The 18,596-nt window shown below is 29.8% G+C and overlaps 8 non-coding genes across 8 annotated transcripts; 3 read left to right on the forward strand and 5 right to left on the reverse strand.

Annotated features, from left to right (window-relative positions):
- The first annotated feature begins 13,587 nt into the window (after window positions 1-13,587).
- On the forward strand, window positions 13,588-13,659 carry TRNAP-AGG (transfer RNA proline (anticodon AGG)). The gene has a single exon. It is a non-coding gene; the product is annotated as a tRNA-Pro (tRNA).
- Window positions 13,660-14,183: 524 nt separating this feature from the next.
- TRNAP-AGG (transfer RNA proline (anticodon AGG)) lies at window positions 14,184-14,255 on the forward strand. Its single transcript has one exon. It is a non-coding gene; the product is annotated as a tRNA-Pro (tRNA).
- A 165-nt stretch (window positions 14,256-14,420) lies between these two features.
- Window positions 14,421-14,492, forward strand: TRNAP-AGG (transfer RNA proline (anticodon AGG)). The gene has a single exon. It is a non-coding gene; the product is annotated as a tRNA-Pro (tRNA).
- Window positions 14,493-17,287: 2,795 nt separating this feature from the next.
- On the reverse strand, window positions 17,288-17,359 carry TRNAP-AGG (transfer RNA proline (anticodon AGG)). The gene has a single exon. It is a non-coding gene; the product is annotated as a tRNA-Pro (tRNA).
- A 237-nt stretch (window positions 17,360-17,596) lies between these two features.
- TRNAP-AGG (transfer RNA proline (anticodon AGG)) lies at window positions 17,597-17,668 on the reverse strand. Its single transcript has one exon. It is a non-coding gene; the product is annotated as a tRNA-Pro (tRNA).
- A 180-nt stretch (window positions 17,669-17,848) lies between these two features.
- Window positions 17,849-17,920, reverse strand: TRNAP-AGG (transfer RNA proline (anticodon AGG)). The gene has a single exon. It is a non-coding gene; the product is annotated as a tRNA-Pro (tRNA).
- A 197-nt stretch (window positions 17,921-18,117) lies between these two features.
- Window positions 18,118-18,189, reverse strand: TRNAP-AGG (transfer RNA proline (anticodon AGG)). Its single transcript has one exon. It is a non-coding gene; the product is annotated as a tRNA-Pro (tRNA).
- Window positions 18,190-18,377: 188 nt separating this feature from the next.
- Window positions 18,378-18,449, reverse strand: TRNAP-AGG (transfer RNA proline (anticodon AGG)). Its single transcript has one exon. It is a non-coding gene; the product is annotated as a tRNA-Pro (tRNA).
- Between the last annotated feature and the right edge of the window lie 147 nt (window positions 18,450-18,596).

Below are 18,596 nucleotides of genomic sequence, written 5' to 3' on the forward strand. Positions count from 1 at the left end.
CTCGTTTTTCGTTTCAGCTGTTATTTGAAGGTTTCATTAAAATCTCTTAAATGTCACATAAAATCAGTGAACAAACAAGACAATGGTAACAATGGCATGCGTGGTAAATACCCTTGGCGACATATTTAAGTTTATTAAGAGAAAAACTTTGGCAATTTTTTCTTTGTTTGGTTTTTTTCTTTTAGAGAAAACCAAAAAAATAATAAAAGACTAAGGTATAGGTATGAAATAAAATGTTGAAGAGGTATGAAAACAAATGTTTTAACATTTTCATAATTTGACTTACAGAAAAATCTGTATTTACAATATAAATTTGAAAAGTGTGCCCTAATTAGTGGAATATTAGAGTATTTCTTATATAAAGAGAATAAAATTGTTGAAAGTCGAATGTGAAATTATAAAATTTAACCCGCTAATCTTTAAATTGCCTAAATTTAGCGTATTTCAATAAGCCAAAAGTCGATAGATTCAGACGTTCCACTTTGAAGCAGTAGTCGGCAATTATAGCCTCCAGAGTTAGAATATGACCTGTTATTTACCAGTAATTTATTATTGATATATATTTAAAGTTTCTCCAAAAAATAGTTTTTTTCCTACAAAATGTTACATTTAGAAAACTGGAAGTTATTTAAGGTTATTAACAAATGAACATTGTTCAATTAAAACGAACCAATTCATTTAACGTTTGAAATTCACTGGAGGTTGCTGATGAGTTATCGAAAGTTTAAAATATATCCAACATCTCTAAAAAATATTTATTTTATATTTTATTAATTTTCATCTACAAATAATTAAGTAGTTTTCAAAATTTTAAATTTTATGGAAACTACATTTCATTACCTTTCCATTGATATATAAAACATTATATCTAATTCTTCATTATACTTTAAAATAATGCATGCAAATATCACACCTTGGGAAAAATCTGTATTATGTTATTCAAGTCAAAGACAGCTTACTATGCGCTTCTCATTTTTTCATGTACCATATATACATTGGTTTTTCTCACTTGCTCGTGATTTTTCGTTGCTTCTAGCATTTGCGAATGTTTAAAGTGAGCTTAAGTAAACTTTTATTAACCAAACATTACTAATTTGAATGACTTTGTGCGCGTTCACAAATTAGAAACTATTGCGTATTCAGAGTCCATGATAAAGATTTTTCATGACAAAAATTTATTTTGCAAAAAAAAATTAATAAAAAATAGGTTTTTAACAAGAAAATAGATTTTTTACCAAAAAATAGATTTTTTACTAAAAAAATAGATTTTTTACTAAAAAAATATATTGTTTACTAAAAAAATAGATTGTTTACTAAAAAATAGATTGTTAACTAAAAAATATATTTTTTACCAAATAGAAAAATAGATTTTTTACTAAAAAAAATTTTTTTTTTGTAAAAAATCTATTTTCTAAAGTCATTCAAATTAGTAATGTTTGGTTAATAACTTGAATAACATAATAGAGATTTTTTTACAAGATGTGTGATTTGCATGCATTATTTTAAAGTATAATAAATAATTATATATAATGTTTTATATATCAATAGAAAGGTATTGGATATATTTTAAACTTTCGATAAGTCATCAGCAACCTCCAGTGACTTTCAAACGTTAAATGAATTAGTTCGTTTTAATTGAACAATGTTCATTAGTGAATAACCTTAAATAACTTCCAGTTTTCTAAATGTAACAGTTTGTAGGAAAAAATATTAGCGATATACAATATCGGACAAAACATTTGCAACTAACATTGAAAATACTAGTTTTGTTTCGTAAAATTCAAATCTTTCCAGTATTTAAACTTGATTTTGTGATTTCAAGTTTCTTATTATGTCAGTAATAACTTAATACATTTTTTAGGTTCAGTATATAAGATATTTATGAGTATTTGAGTGATTTTCGGAAGAGAACTTAATATCGGGGCTATGGTCAAATAGTGCCCGATCCAAAAAAAAAAAATGGTCTAGCGAATTTTTCTTTGCACAAAACTTAGTTCTGCTGAATTAAGTATGGATATTGCAATTCTATGGGAATTTATATACCATAGCACGATATTTCGGGAGAAATTGTGGGCCGATTTCAACCTTTTTCAACAGAATTTGATCTTTTATCATATAACTAGTGAGTGAAAAATTTCATGTTATTATCTGCAATGAATTTACCCAAAGTCACATAAAACACGTGAAAATTATCAACATTTTTGGAGGTTGTCTTACATTTGGATCCATAACAATGGTTCTACCAATTAGATTTTGATGATTTTCAATAGCAAGCTGGGAAAAGAAAATTATAAACCTTTTGGTGTACCTTTTGTTAATTTCGCTTATGTATTTTGGACGTTAGAGTGTTTTATACAGACATAAAAAAATTGATTTTTTACTAAAAAATTTTATCAAAAAATAAAAATTTTCATTTCATGGTTAGTAAAGTGACCACTAAACCACAAAGATTTAAAGAATCATCGAAGCATTCAGACAATTAATTCTGATTATTTAAAAAAAAAGGAATTGAATTAAAATTTGATTTTGTTACTGACATTCACTGTAATTCACTTATCAGTTCATATACAAATGTCAAAATATAAACTCCGTTTCTCAAATAAAATGGTCCTTATCGCGATTCTAAGCTTATTCGAAATCAAGCTATTCAATTAATTTAAAGCTCTTTTTGGCAACTTTTTAAATCTTCCAAGAGTTTTACGATACAAAAAAGAAAGGTTTTTTTGACATCTTAATTCTGATTAAAAAATTTAATAGTCAAATTAATTATAACTAGGATCGCACGGTGGCCGAAATTCGACCACTTCTAAACGATTTTTACCACTTTTATGGAATGAATTTAAAAAAAAAAACTTTTAACCTTTTAAACCATATATATTTCATCAATATTGGTGGACAATAACATACTTAAAAGTGTACCACAAAAAAACGTGTGACCTATTTATATATAAGATTCCTTTCCTTTTAACGTCGATGAACACATTAAAATTTTAAGTCAATTCTTTTGGATTGAGCGAATGCATTCAATACTTTTAATTCATGATGAATTCATTAGAGGGATTAGTGTTATTTTTGATTTGAAATTAATAGGAAAGACTTCAGCAGGTAGCATATTCCACTTTGCGACGATGTTCCAGTGAGTCAATAGCTGGATATCCAACTGTGATCTTCGCCCTCTTCTGTTCGCTGTCCAGTAACTGCAAAATAGACTTCGAAGCGCCGCGGCCTATACATGAGAGTTGCATTGTCACAAGTACTTGGTTAAGTGTAACATTCATGTTTTGCCTCATTGCCCCAAACTCCGACAGGCTTGGTCTATCTATATATATAAAAATAAAATGGTCCATGTATGTAATGCCATCCGTGAGAACGGCTGGAGCGATTTGACTGATTTTTTTTTATTCGATTCGAAATTTTCAGGAGATGGTTTGTAAAGAAAAAAAATTAAACAATTACGGCTAAAGCCGGCTTTTTGAGTCCAGTCAACTGTAATAAAAAAGCCCCTAAAGTATGCGGTACAAATTTAGATATTTTATTTGAAAATAAATTAGAACAGGCATGGTTGGAGAAACTTGACGAACTAACATTTACCTACCGGGTCAACTAGTATTTAAATAAATATGAATGACAAATATTACTGTCATCTGCAAAAGAAGAGTTAGAGTTCAAAGTTTGACGTATAAGGTCGTTTAGAAAGATAAGAAATAGAGTAGGAGAATGGACGGATCCTTGATGTACCCCTGAATTGATCTTGAGCTCGTTTGATGATATTCCATCTACAACAACTCGTATAGTGCGAACTCTGACAAAGCTCGATATAAATCGGGGGAAGCTATTACCGATACCAAAAGCAATAAGTTTTCATAAAAGCGCACCATTCAACACCCTATTGAACGCTTTAGAAAAATCTAGAGCCACCATTTTACTTTCAGCAAAACGGTGAATGGAACGATAAAAACTTTTTCATAGGAATGCTAGCAAGTCTCCAGTAGAGCGTCCCCTACGAAAGTCATACTGCCAGTCGCTAAGCAAATTGTTGTACTCTAAATATTTAACAAGATTATATTTAACCATACTCCCCATAACTTTGGGTAGTGCAGAACAAATTGCTATCAGGGTTTTTAGCATCTCGCTTTTTAGGAATTGTCGTTACATTAGAAACCGTCCAACATGCAGGAAATTTTACGGCACGGTATAAAGTGCTGAAAAGTTTAGCTAATGGAAGAGATAGCGTCGAGGAACACTGTTTCAAGACCAGTACTTGTATACCATCAGACCCAGGAGATTTAAATTTTTAAACTCGATAACTCATCATTAGATTATATTAAAATCTAAATCTCTACAGCGTCGCTCCTGAGGAAGCTCTCAATTGGATCATCCGTTTTGAAATAGCAGACTAGAATTCTGCCCCATTATGAATTGGGACGTTCGAGATTAATTGCCTTACCACAGTGCAATAAACTATTTGACTTTGTTAGAAATTGTGGCACAAATGAACGTTCACTTATCATAGAACCCATCGTATATGAAATAAATCAAAATTATTTTCATCAAACTTAAAAAAAAAAAAAAAATTCTGCTTCAAATTATCATTGAACACAAAAATTCTCTATCGAAATCTCCATGGTATTAGTTCAAACTAACAACAAAGAAAAAAAACATATTTTAAAACAAAAACGTCCATCTTCATTATTTCCAATCAGGATTTCTAATTAAAAAAACAAACTCATTTTCATTTCATTCTTTCTATTTAAAAAAAAAATATTTTGTTGTTTCTCTGTTCAGCATTGCTGTCAGTCAGCCAGTCTCGTACCCATCCATTTCGTATAGAGTTGTTGCCATAATTGTTACAAATCTTTAGACGTTTAATTAGTCAAGGGTTTTTCTTGCAGATTTAATTATTGTCGTTGGTGTTTGTTTGCTGTTTTTTTTTTCTTATTCCTCAACATTTTTGAAGTTTCTGTTCATACATGGTGATAGGCTTACACATTTCCTTGTTCATTTTACAAGAAATATACGGACTCAAAAATACTAGATAAGTTGCTGGGTATATGAAAAAGCTAAACAATAACAGAAAAAACTTTCCCTAGCTGATATACAATCTTGCAGAAAAACTACTTCCCATCATTAAACGTCATTTAAACATGAAATTAATGTTAAACATTTTGGTTACGCATAACTTTTGCTACAGATGTCCGACTGACTGCTCGTACCATTTCAGTATGACAAACATTTCTACTTGTTGAAGACCATATATAAAATGTTCGTTCTTCTGTTCTGTTTGGCAAAAATGTGTGGTTTGGTGAAAAAGTAGGTACTAATACGTTTGAAAGATGTAAGATCGTAATAAAGGTAAAAGAGGGTGACCGTACTTTTTTGAAAACGTATAATTTTTACAATGAGGTTTAATATATCAGGCATACATAATTAATACATACATGTGTATTCTATTATTACATTTAGTTAAGTCTAGATCAGAGCTACTCTTCGAAAGAGGGGCGTTAGAACAATGTTTTCATACGACGAGGATCTGTTGTCGCTTTCTGTTTTCTTTAATTACAATGTTCCTTTTAGATCCATACAACAAATTAAGATTGTATGTGATACAATTAATTTAAAAATCCCGAATTAAAATATCTAATATTTCTTTTGAGAAAAACCTGGTCCCTCTTTTTTTACCATCTACTACATTATGAGTATGTGCCTTCAAACTCAACGCTTGACTTTATGGTATCAAACGCATTAAGCATACATAATGTTTTAACAAAATTAAATTGATATTATAGCGAAATATATAAAGTAAATAATAGAAAAAAATCTCTTTAACTGAAAACATGTTGTTTTTGTATTTGCCATTCTTGGAAAGACTATATCAATATATGCACTCGTACTTCATTTAACAATGACCAAGAGACAATAAATCGCTTGATGTTGATGTTATTGTCGTTCTTGTTGCCACAAAAAAAGAATTTAGAATATATGTAGTAGAAATTATTGTTATGACTACTGTGTTCGAGTGGTGGAGCGATTGTCTTTCATTTAAACCATAAAAATCATGACAGACATTATGGCGACTTGTAACAGATGATCAGATGAGCACACAGTGGTGACGGTCACAAACACAAAATGTCAATATTCCAAATTTCGGGACACAATTTTTTGAAGATTGCGAGCTTTGAAATATATAGGATATCAAGTGAACCAACCAACTTTAGTTCTATTGGATAGTAATTCAGACACAATTTTTCAAGAAGATCGGTAGAGAATTCTCTGAGTTAGAGGGGGTCAAAATTTTACAGTTTTGCCAAGCAGCTGTTTTTTCTCATCCATGTAACTTATTATTCTTAGCAAAATGTCTTCCAAATATTTTAAATAGCTATTTCTTCAATCTTTCGAAAAAAAAATAAAAAAATTTGACATTTTTTTCCGAAATTAAAACTTTTTTGACTTTTTTTTCAAAATGGGCCTTTTTTTCTCAAAAGAAAGCTTAGATATTTAGCTTGAAGACCTTTGTGGTTGCTTAGTGGGATGCGAGTTGGATATCTATCAAAATAAATGTTTTGTAACTCAAAACATTTTTATTTTTTTTTGCTAAAAGGAAAGCTTATTTGATTTCCTTTAAGTCCTATTTGGTGGCTTAGTGGGATACGAGTATATCAAAAATGTTTTGTAACTCAAGATATACAATTTTTGATTGTTTTTGGCAAAATCAAAAACTTATTTATTTTTTAAATGTGCCCTTTTTAAATTATGTTTTGCTCTAAAGAAAGCTTAGGTCGATTACTTTAAGATGTTTTTTGTCGCTTAGTGGGATGCGAGTGGGATATACAGTGGTTGACAAAACAATGGAAACTTTTCCAAACATTCCATATGTAGCCCAAAATTTAAAATATTTTTTTTTATTATTTTATTTGTATAGTTTTATTTATATAAATTAACTGAAAAACAAACAACATAACTAATTATATTCTGAAAAAAAAAAACGAACAAAATTAAAAATATTCACTATTTCGCTACTGACAAAACAATGGAAACTTTTAAACTTCTGCAAGAAAGAAGTGTAAATCGAAAATAATATTTAAAAGAACGATGTAAAAAGCATCCTGTTTACAGTTATTTTATTTTTAAATTCTGGCAATTTTTCACAATTTCTTTTTCTAAGTTTTTCGCATAATTGCTTTTTTTCAAAGTTAACGAAAATGGCTAAAGTTAAGATTTGTGAAGATTTAAAAAATAAAATAATTAACGATTTTAAAGCTGGTTTAAAACAAAAAAGTATCTGTGACAAATATTCAATAAATAAATCAGCAGTTTCAAAAATTATAAAGAAAGTTCGTGAGACCGGTTCTGTAAAAACTCAACATTTAGGTGGAAGACCTCGTAAGACTACTCCTAGACAAGATAATTTAATAGCGAGAGAGTTCAAGAAATTCCCAAAAATAACTCCTCGAGAGGTTAAAATTAGAAATAAGTACCCGAACAGTTAATCGCAGGTCAAATGAGGCTGGTCTTGGTTGCTATCGTCCTGTGAAAAAACCACCCATTTCTTAAAAGAACCGTTCTGCTCGTCTACAATTTGCTAGGGATCATTTAAACTGGTCGATACAGAAATGGAATACTGTCCTCTTTTCCGACGAATCCAAATACAATTTAAGAGGCAGTGATGGGAGAACATTTGTAAGACGACCAAAGGGAAAAAGATTAGATCCAAAGTACACAAATAAGACTGTAAAGTTTGGCGGAGGCAATATTATGGTATGTGGATGTTTTCCAGGGCAAGGTATAGGATACAGAACCATATTAAACAATGTTATATCCATGCGCTGAGGAAAATATGCCCCTAGCTTGGAGATTCCAACACGACAACGACCCGAAACACACCTCTAGGGTTGTAACCGAGTAGTTACAATCCAACGAGGTACGTGTTTTGAAGTGGCCTGCCCAATCGCCAGATCTCAATTCCATAGAAAATCTATGGGAAATTGTAGATCGTAAAATAAGGGATACCCAACAAAATATTGAGTTATTGCAAAGTTTACACCATATTTGTTAAAATAATACCTAAGTTTCCATTATTTTGTCAATGCCGTAATAAAGAAATCATTTAATTTTGTTTTCACATTTTTAGAATTTAATTAATTATGTCCTTTGTTTTTTGTTAAATTAAGTTAATAAAAGTATACAAATAAAATACTACAAAAATTTTAAAAATTTTTAAAAAATTATATTAGATTTTAGGCCACTAATGAAATATTTGGAAAAGTTTCCATTCTTTTGTCAACCACTGTATATCAAAATAAATGTTTTGTAACTCAAGACATACAAATTTAAAAAAATTCTTTTATTTTTTTAAATTAATTTAATACCAAAACAATTTTTGTTGCTGAAAAAAAAAATCCGGTTAAAAAATATTTTTTCCGATATTGATATATTTTAGGTCCAACTTACATGGCTTTATATTTACCCAGATATAGATAAAAAATATGCCGAAAATCGAGGTTGTCTTGGTTTTTTCGTGCCATTTGAAAGTCGATGTTCTCTATTTTAAATATTAAGCGAACCGGGTCTATGGGGGATATATTGATGTAGGAATCATGTATATTATTTATTTGGGAGCTACGAAAAGTTGATTTCAACATAAAGACGGGCGTGGCTATAACGATCCAGAATATATATACTTTGTGGGGTCACAAATGAAAAATGTAGAAATTACAAACGGAATGATAGGGTATATATAAGTTTGTCATTCCGTTTGTAATTTCTCATACTCATGGTGAAGGGTATACAAAATATAGAATAACCAAACAAATTATAACAGCGATATTTTACGACCAATATCTACTAAAAATAAACTTAATTGTCTAAGTGTATCATATATGTTTTATCAATTACATTTTTCGCTGCACCAAACCCAAATGTAAATTTTGTACCTGAGTGTTATTTAAATGATTCAAAGTGATAAAATAGCTTCTTGTAATTGAATGGAATTTTTTTCTTTATTAAAAATAATTCATGAATGTTTTACAAATTTTTAATTTCACCGAAGCTTTTAAAAAAGCACTAAAAAATCACCGAGGACTGACTCGATTTATGGGTTGACGTTTTCCGATTTTAGTAAAACTTTCAGACTATATTTAGAATTGCCTGGACTATAATATTCTGAATAGATTTAACTTAAAATTCATAACACTAAGGAAACTCGGCTCATTCGCCAAAATATTACCAATAAATTAGTTTTTCTCGAAAATCGCAAAATTTAAATCGCATTGTTATTCCCTATTATATTGTCAATAAATCCCAATGTGATGATCAATAAATTCAGAAATTTGTTCAACAAAATTTTTAAAAATTTTAAATTGGAGTTTTGAAACTGCCGTAAAAAAAAATTATTTTTTTTTTGTTATACCTGTGAATATGTTAACGGTATCCCACGAAGCTAAAAACTCATATACAAGTAAATATGGATATATTTTAAGTAAAAATATGTTAATTTTGTTCCTACATTTCATATTCTTGTGGTCTGAGACACGTTAATAGCCTTAGGTAATTTTAACAACTTTAAAATTTTTTAACCAATTTTTGTCTTTTATAGGGTGATCGGCCCGATTTTTAAATACCGATTAAAACCGGTTTTCAAGGTCACATTTCGAATGTGGAAGAAACCGGTTTTTTATTCCTCGAATAGCCGGTTTTTTTAAAAGTGTGTTTTTATAAGTTTAAGGCCGGGTAACTTACCAAAATTTTAAAAATAGTTAAGGCTAATCAATGTTTAAATATATTTTTTGTATGAAACAAAGTGTATTAAAAACTTTAACTTTATAAAATCGATATACTCAAAGCATTTAAACTGTTTTATTCCTAAGATATTATTCTAGCCTTCATAAGGGGTTCAAATTTTCTCACGTTAACGATCTTCGGTTCAAATTTGACCCAAATAGAAAATATATATTTTTTTTTGGAACTTTGACCCGAACAAATTTGACCCGAAGAACTTGTGAAGGTTAAAAAAGTAATCAAAATTTGAATTAAAGGCTTATTTTTAGTTATTAGAATAAATTCTTTATTATAATTATATGATCTATTTTTCTTTTATGTTTTTCCATGAACTGTTTTTGTTTTAATAAATACCACTTTTTTTCATTTATTTATATGCGTTTTAATAATTTGCCAAAAAAAACCGGTTAACCGGTTATTATTAAAAAATCGAAACCGAACCCAGTTTATATTAGATTTCAATTTTTCGAAGAAACCGAAAACCGGTTTCTAAAAAATGTCGAAGAATCGATTACCCTAGTACTAACTAATAGTTATACTGTCGTTTAAAATTATTTTTGTATGAAAACTGTCAGTATAACTATTAGTTAACACGTAACCAGACTTCGTGTTAATGGGGGTTAGAACGACAATTACGCAACATATTTCCATTCTTTTAAATTAAATGGCAAAAGAATTATTTAATGGAAAAATTTTTACAAAAACTGTAAATGTACCTCAAAACTCCGGCGTCGTTGCTGCACCAGTTAACGTTAGCCTATCATCCTAATATTTTACACAACGTCTTGCTACAATACATAGAAGAATTCTATAGGGTGGGATGGTAAAAATTCGCAATTTTATTTTGTCGGAGCACTCTACTGACCATAAACACCAGATTTTAGAATATTTATTTGTAAGTTCAATTCAAAAATTGAAGATATAAACTAGCTTAATCCGGTGCGCTTCGCTACCCCTATCATGGTAAAGTAATAAATATGACCGGATTTTATAAAAAAAAAAATAATATAACACGGCGCTACGGTGATATACAAAAATTGGAAAACGTCCTAGGGTGGGTTATAGGTTTTTTCAAAATAACTAAACATTTTGAGGGTGTTTCATAATCTTTGAGATCGGTTTTAGTATGTCCTCACAAATCAACGATTTGTGATTAAAAAATTAAGGTGAAGATAAAAAAATTTAAACTCGGGTGTCGTTTTATGCGATAGATGCGTTCCAAAAAAAATCGCATAAAACGATACTCTAGCTTCATATAAAAACTAATGATTCGTTCCAAAATTCTGAAAAACCGCATAAATTCAGATTTTAATTAAAAAATCAGAACAAAATCGCATAAAAAAAATCAACAAAAATATATTTATTTAATTTACTTAAACAATAAAAACAAAATACGTTAAATAAAATAAACAAAAATATGTATAATTACAGAAAAAGTGAAAATGATAAAAAAATGAGCTAACACATTTTTTAAGGAAATGAATAATTGTCTGCATCGATTTGGAATTGGTTCAACGTCACTTTCATCAGTAGATGATATAATCATATTGTCATCATATGGTAAAATATCATTTTCATCACTAGAATTAATCTAGGAGGAAGAATTTTTAGGAGCTTTAATTGCTTCTTTTCTTGCATAATAATTTGTCATTAACTTTTCGATTTTGAATTTTTAAGTGGCTTATGCAACTCTTGATATCCGGAAAACAGACCAGTCAGTCCGCGACGAATCTTTAATTTTCTTTCCGTATCCGAATCTATATTAAGAATTTGATTTTATAAAAAATAAACTATAACCATTATATCAGTGATGCAAAATTGCTTTAATTTATAAATGGTAAAAAGGGCTCGGTTATGTAAATGAAGAATTAAAAAAAAGCTTTAAAAACCATCTAAAATTTCAAAATCTTTTAAAATTCTAAAAAAAATATTTTAAAAAATCCCATAAATATGAATCAGCATAAAACGAGACCTGAGTATATTTCGATTACCTATAATGGAACAAACAAACATCACTTTAGTACAAAAACTTCCCATGCGCTTCGGTTTAAAGTTTTAGTATAAATAGCTGATGCACATATTTGGATTTGTTTTCAATAATAGAATTTTAGGTATTACTGCGCATGTCTGAAAATTTTGTTTAGTACAAAAATTCCCATACGCTTCGGTTTATAGTTTTAGTATAAATATCTGATGCACAAGCGTAAAATTTCTGCAAACAGATACACAAACTTGTGTTTCTTTTACATAATCGAATTTTGGTCATTACTGCGCATGCCTGAGCAAAAAAGAATTTAAATCAACATCAATTGTTTTGTATGTGCTTAAATACTGCTTTGTCAACGAAAAGTCGACTATTTTTTAGACATGCGCATTAATTTGTTAGGTTTATTGAAAATTTCGTTTATAGCTTTAATATAAATACAAGCTGTACGCAAACAGCAATATTTATATTGGTTTGGTGCACCAAACTGTCAACAGTACAAATGGAATTTGTTATTTAAAACAAAAAATTTACTGAAAACATAAAATATATGTTAAATGTAAAATTCTAGGTAGTATGCATGAAATTATATTTATGGAAAAATTAAATAATTGGATTTTTATAAAATGTCCAACTTCTTAACGATTTGTAAAAGTAGGGTCACACCATTGCCGCAATGCACCAATTTAATACAATTTTTATTGTGCTGAATTGTGGCCCAATAAAGAAATTGTCCCAATCAAATTCTCTGCGTCTGAAATGTTAAAAGATGTATGTGATCAGAGAGTGGCTCACAAAAAGAATATTTCATTTACAAAAATGAGTATTGGCGCTAATTGTCTTCTTTAATTGTTCCACTAGAAGACAATCAATATTGGTGTATTTTTACATTTTTTATTGGTGCATGTTGCCTATCAAGCATTCACATGAATGCTTGATAGGCAACATTGCAACCAAAGGCAACAATGCAACCCTGGTGCATTTGATTAGGCCAAATAAGCACAATATTGTTGTGGTTTAACATATGAGCTAATATGTTGTGAAATCACACGATTGACGTATAAAATAGACCAATAATAGGTGCATTGCGGCAATCGTGTGATCCTACCTTAAGTTGGCTCAAATTTTCAGCATTTGGTTTTTAGTTGACGGAGAACAATTAGAGAACAATTAGAAAATCCAAAAAAGTGCAAAATAATGAATACAAATGCCTAGTGTAGCTAACCTCCAAACCCCTAAAAACGATGAATTTCAAATAAAATGTTACGCAAATAAATATTGAATACATTGTATTTATTTTAACAAATTTATTAAACCAAATTTACCACATTTAGCAGTATAAATTTTGCGGAAAATTTATCAAAATTATCATTATTTTTCTTTAATGTGTTAAAAGTCTATTGTATAGTTTTTTCGAATTTCAATGACGATTTTGAAAATTTTATTTCCCATTTTTTTTTAATAAAACATAACACACCCACCAGTTGCTTTCCATTATTTAAAAATATTCTATATTCGAAATATAGCTTTATGTACGTTACGTACTATTACACAAAATTTCAATTTCATTATATGGTATCTATGCTGTATTTATCAAGTTCGTATTAATTTAATTTATTAGTTTTAACTAGTTTATTTTAATTTTAAAACCATATCAACATTGTTGATGGTCTTATCAACACTACAGCAACATGTTTAATAAGAGCAATATAAAAGCTTTAAGAAATGTTTATAAGCATCACACGTTGCAACATGACTAATATATTGGTATGTATATACACGGCAAAAGCTTTTGTATAAATATCGTGTTTGTCAACAATATTCCAACTGGCTCGTTGGTCTAGGGGTATGATTTCCGCTTAGGGTGCGGGAGGTCCCGGGTTCAAATCCCGGACGAGCCCAAGTGAAACAAATTTTTTTAAAATTTTTTTTCTAATAAATATTTTATTGATTGAAATAAATTATGAAAACATAATTTAATAAAAATAAATTGATTTAAATAACATAAATTCTTGAAAATATTAAGTAAAATATTGAAATACATGGTATTATTTTATAATGTTATATGTTTGTAATTCACCACTTTATTTGTTCATAATGAAGCTACAAACATAAAATTCAACGATACGATTTGAGATTGATTCAAAGTGGGCGACTTATCAAGCTTTTATGCCATTTCGAAGAAGTTGCTTTCACAGTTTTTGATTATAAAATTAGTGAGTGTCTTGATTATAAAATACAATTTCATTTAGAAGACTATTAGTTATGCTGCAGTCTTAGTTTTTGTTTAAACATTAGGTTATAAAATTAACTTTATTTGTTTTATATTTAACTTTTATTTTATTTTAAATATTTAATAAGTTTATTTTTAATGAAATTATTTATTACAAGGTGAAAAACCAAAATTGTCCAAAGTTTTCCAACTGGCTCGTTGGTCTAGGGGTATGATTTCCGCTTAGGGTGCGGGAGGTCCCGTGTTCAAATCCCGGACGAGCCCAAGTGCAGAAATATTTTTTGTTATTTTTTAATTATAATATTTAAATTAAAAAATATTCGGAATAAAACATTGGTAAAACCTACAATACAAATTTTTTATATCTCGAAAACTAATATGGATAAATATAGATTTTTTCAAAAAAAATATAGTTCGAAACCGCTACACGGCTCGTTGGTCTAGGGGTATGATTTCCGCTTAGGGTGCGGGAGGTCCCGGGTTCAAATCCCGGACGAGCCCAAGTTTAGAATATTTTTTGAGATTTTCCAATTAATGAATATTGAAAGTAAAATACACTCAGGCCTCTTTTATGCGGTAGATGCGTTCCTATAAAAACTAACGATTCGTTCCAAAATTCTGGAAAACCGCATAAATTAAAATATTAATTAAAAAATCAAAACAAAATCGCATAAAAAAATCAACAAAAATATGTTTATTTCATTTATATAAAAAATAACAAGTAAGAGTGCTATATTCGGCTGTGCCGAATCTTATATACCCTTCACCAAATTATACTTCAAAATTTTTAGGTAAACAAAATTTAATTTTTTTTCCAGTTGTTTTTTGAATTTTTTGGAAAAAAAATTTTTTCGATTGTTATTTTAAATTTAAAATTTTTTTTTTTTAAATTTAAAAATTTTTTTTTTTTAAATTTAAAAATTTTTTTTTTTAAATTTAAAAATTTTTTTTTGTTTTTTAATTTTTTTTTAAAAAAAAAAAAATTCGGGTTCAAAATTTTTTTCCCGATTTTGACCCATTGTAGGTCCAACTTACTATGGTCTTATATACGTCGTTGCAAATGTCTTTGAAATATCTATCATTAGATATCCATATTGTCTATATTAATGTCTTAGTAATCCAGATATAGGTAAAAAAATAGGTCAAAAATCGAGGTTGTCTTGGTTTTTTCCTCATATCTCAGCCATTTGTGGACCGATTTTGCTGATTTTAAATAGCAAAATTCTCGAAAGCATGTCTGACAGAATTATTGAAGATTTGGATCCCGAAGATATCTGGGGTCTTCAGAAAACTGATTTCAACAGACAGACAGACAGACAGACGGACAGACAGACAGACAGACAGACAGACAGACAGACAGACAGACAGACAGACAGACAGACAGACAGACAGACAGACAGACAGACAGACAGACAGACAGACAGACAGACAGACAGACAGACAGACAGACAGACAGACAGACAGACAGACAGACAGACAGACAGACAGACAGACAGACAGACAGACAGACAGACAGACAGACAGACAGACAGACAGACAGACAGACAGACAGACAGACAGACAGACAGACAGACAGACAGACAGACAGACAGACAGACAGACAGACAGACAGACAGACAGACAGACAGACAGACAGACAGACAGACAGACAGACAGACAGACAGACAGACAGACAGACAGACAGACAGACAGACAGACAGACAGACAGACAGACAGACAGACAGACAGACAGACAGACAGACAGACAGACAGACAGACAGACAGACAGACAGACAGACAGACAGACAGACAGACAGACAGACAGACAGACAGACAGACAGACAGACAGACAGACAGACAGACAGACAGACAGACAGACAGACAGACAGACAGACAGACAGACAGACAGACAGACAGACAGACAGACAGACAGACAGACAGACAGACAGACAGACAGACAGACAGACAGACAGACAGACAGACAGACAGACAGACAGACAGACAGACAGACAGACGGACATGGCTTAATCGACTCCGCTATCTATAAGGATCCAGAATATATATACTTTATAGGGTCGGAAATGAAAAATGTAGAAATTACAAACGGAATGACAAACTTATATATACCCTTCTCACGAAGGTGAAGGGTATAAAAACAAAAAATGTTTAAAAAAATAAACAAAAATATAATATTAATTCATTAATTTCAGAGAAAACTGAAAATTATCCAAAAAATAAACAAAAAAATAAGGAAATTTTGAAAATATATATGATTAATCTGAATCACTGAATAATTGTCTGCATAGTTTTGGAATTGGTTCAACGTCACTTTCATCACTAGATGATAAAATCATATTGTCATCATATGGTAAAATATAATTTTCATCACTAGAATTTAGCTAGTGAATAGGGAACGAGATCAAAGAATTTTTTTGACTTCAATTGTTACTTTTCTTGTAAAATAATTTGTCATCCAACTTTGCGATTTTGAATTTTTTAAGTTGCAGTCGGCGATGAATCTGTAATGCTCTTTCCGTATCTGGATCCAAATTAAGAATTGTGTAAAAAACAAATTATAATTATTTATATCAGTGATGCATGCTTGGTTTAATTTAAAAACGCCAATTAAGCTAAAAACATCTAAAATTTCAAAATCTTTTAAAATTCTAAAAAAAATCATTTAAAAATCGCATAAATATGAATCCGCATAAAACGAGACCTGAGTGTACCTTAATTTGTATTTTCGCTTTTTGATACTCCAAAAATCGATAATTGTTCTACATCATTTAAAAACCAATGATGAAAATTTAAGCGGATAACGTTTATAGTTTGCACATTTTATTTGTAGTTTGAGTAATTCCTAAATTTTTTTCGAACGAGATTTTTAAAAATTATTTTTTTTATTTTAAAAAAATTAATATTTAACAAATGGACCCATATCAGAGTTAAAATGAACAGATCGTAGTATGATTTGTGCGCATTAGGAAGGTACTTTTTTTTATTGAATCTTATTTAAATAAGATTACTAATAATTAGAAATCAGAACTTGTAAAAGATTTTTGCCTTTTAAAGTATTTTTCGTATTTATGACTTATCATTGCAAAAGCTTGAATGTAAGCAACGTATTTGTGTTGTATTTTATGTGGATACTAGCATCTAACGGAGTTCATTCAGAATTAAGTTCAAAGGGTTTTAGTAACTATCATAACAATTTTGAGCTTAATGAATAAACTAAACTCCGCTGATGATTTCGTTGTTAATGCCTGAAAAAACGTACAATTGTTCGATCAAGGTTCCAAAAAAAACTGCTTTCACTTGGGCTCGTCCGGGATTTGAACCCGGGACCTCCCGCACCCTAAGCGGAAATCATACCCCTAGACCAACGAGCCAGATATCGACATTGAAACAATAGTAGATCACATTTTTATGCAAACTAAAATTTAGTAAAATTTACGATGTACATATCTCGAAAACTATAAATTTTATTATTAGATGACAAGTTTATAAATTTCAAATACTTATATTGTTTAACTAATTAAACAGTATCAATTTAGAAAATTATAAACTATTCATTTCAGATTTGGAAATATAAATTGTAATAATTTTCAAAAAACTATTATTAACTTGGGCTCGTCCGGGATTTGAACCCGGGACCTCCCGCACCCTAAGCGGAAATCATACCCCTAGACCAACGAGCCGGATAACGGTTTGGAATTATTTTATTTTGAAAAATGTTTATTTAACCCAATATATTTAGTTTTCGAGATATCTTCATACAGAATTTCTTTTTAAACAATATTTTTATAAAAAAAATATTTATATGTTAAATAAATAAACATTTCAGTCATTAAAAAAATAACAAAAATTTAATCACACTTGGGCTCGTCCGGGATTTGAACCCGGGACCTCCCGCACCCTAAGCGGAAATCATACCCCTAGACCAACGAGCCATATAACGGTTTTAGTATTTTATAATTTGATTTTTTGCATTGTGGTTTCTATTCTAGTCTAGGTCTAGTTTTCGAGATATCAGCTCATTTCCAGATTTTTTGCCAAAAATATTTTAATATTCCTCAAAGTAACTTTTTTATTTTTAAAGTACAAATAAAAAAATAAAGAAAGATAAAATCAAAATATAAATTCACTTGGGCTCGTCCGGGATTTGAACCCGGGACCTCCCGCACCCTAAGCGGAAATCATACCCCTAGACCAACGAGCCGGTAACAGGATTTGCAACAATTCAAAATTATTTTTTTGACACAATAGTTTTCGAGATATCAGAGCAGAAAAACTGGTACTTTTTCCTTTAAGATGCTTATTTTGGAAGTTATACATAAATTACTAAATATGTAATTGAAAATTAGTTTGTTTTCATGTGTAAAAAATAACAAAAATATAATTTCACTTGGGCTCGTCCGGGATTTGAACCCGGGACCTCCCGCACCCTAAGCGGAAATCATACCCCTAGACCAACGAGCCAGTTATTTTTAGAAATTGCACTAGGGTCTCAAAAATAGTCCTCACAAGCTGCTTCTAAATTGTAATGCAGTTTAATATCGTAAAATATCGTCATTTGAGTTTGTTTTTGATGAAATATTCAGTAAATATATGTGCATTTAAAGGAAA

Source organism: Calliphora vicina, chromosome 2 (genome assembly GCF_958450345.1).
Source record: "Calliphora vicina chromosome 2, idCalVici1.1, whole genome shotgun sequence".
NCBI classification, from domain to species: domain Eukaryota; kingdom Metazoa; phylum Arthropoda; class Insecta; order Diptera; family Calliphoridae; genus Calliphora; species Calliphora vicina.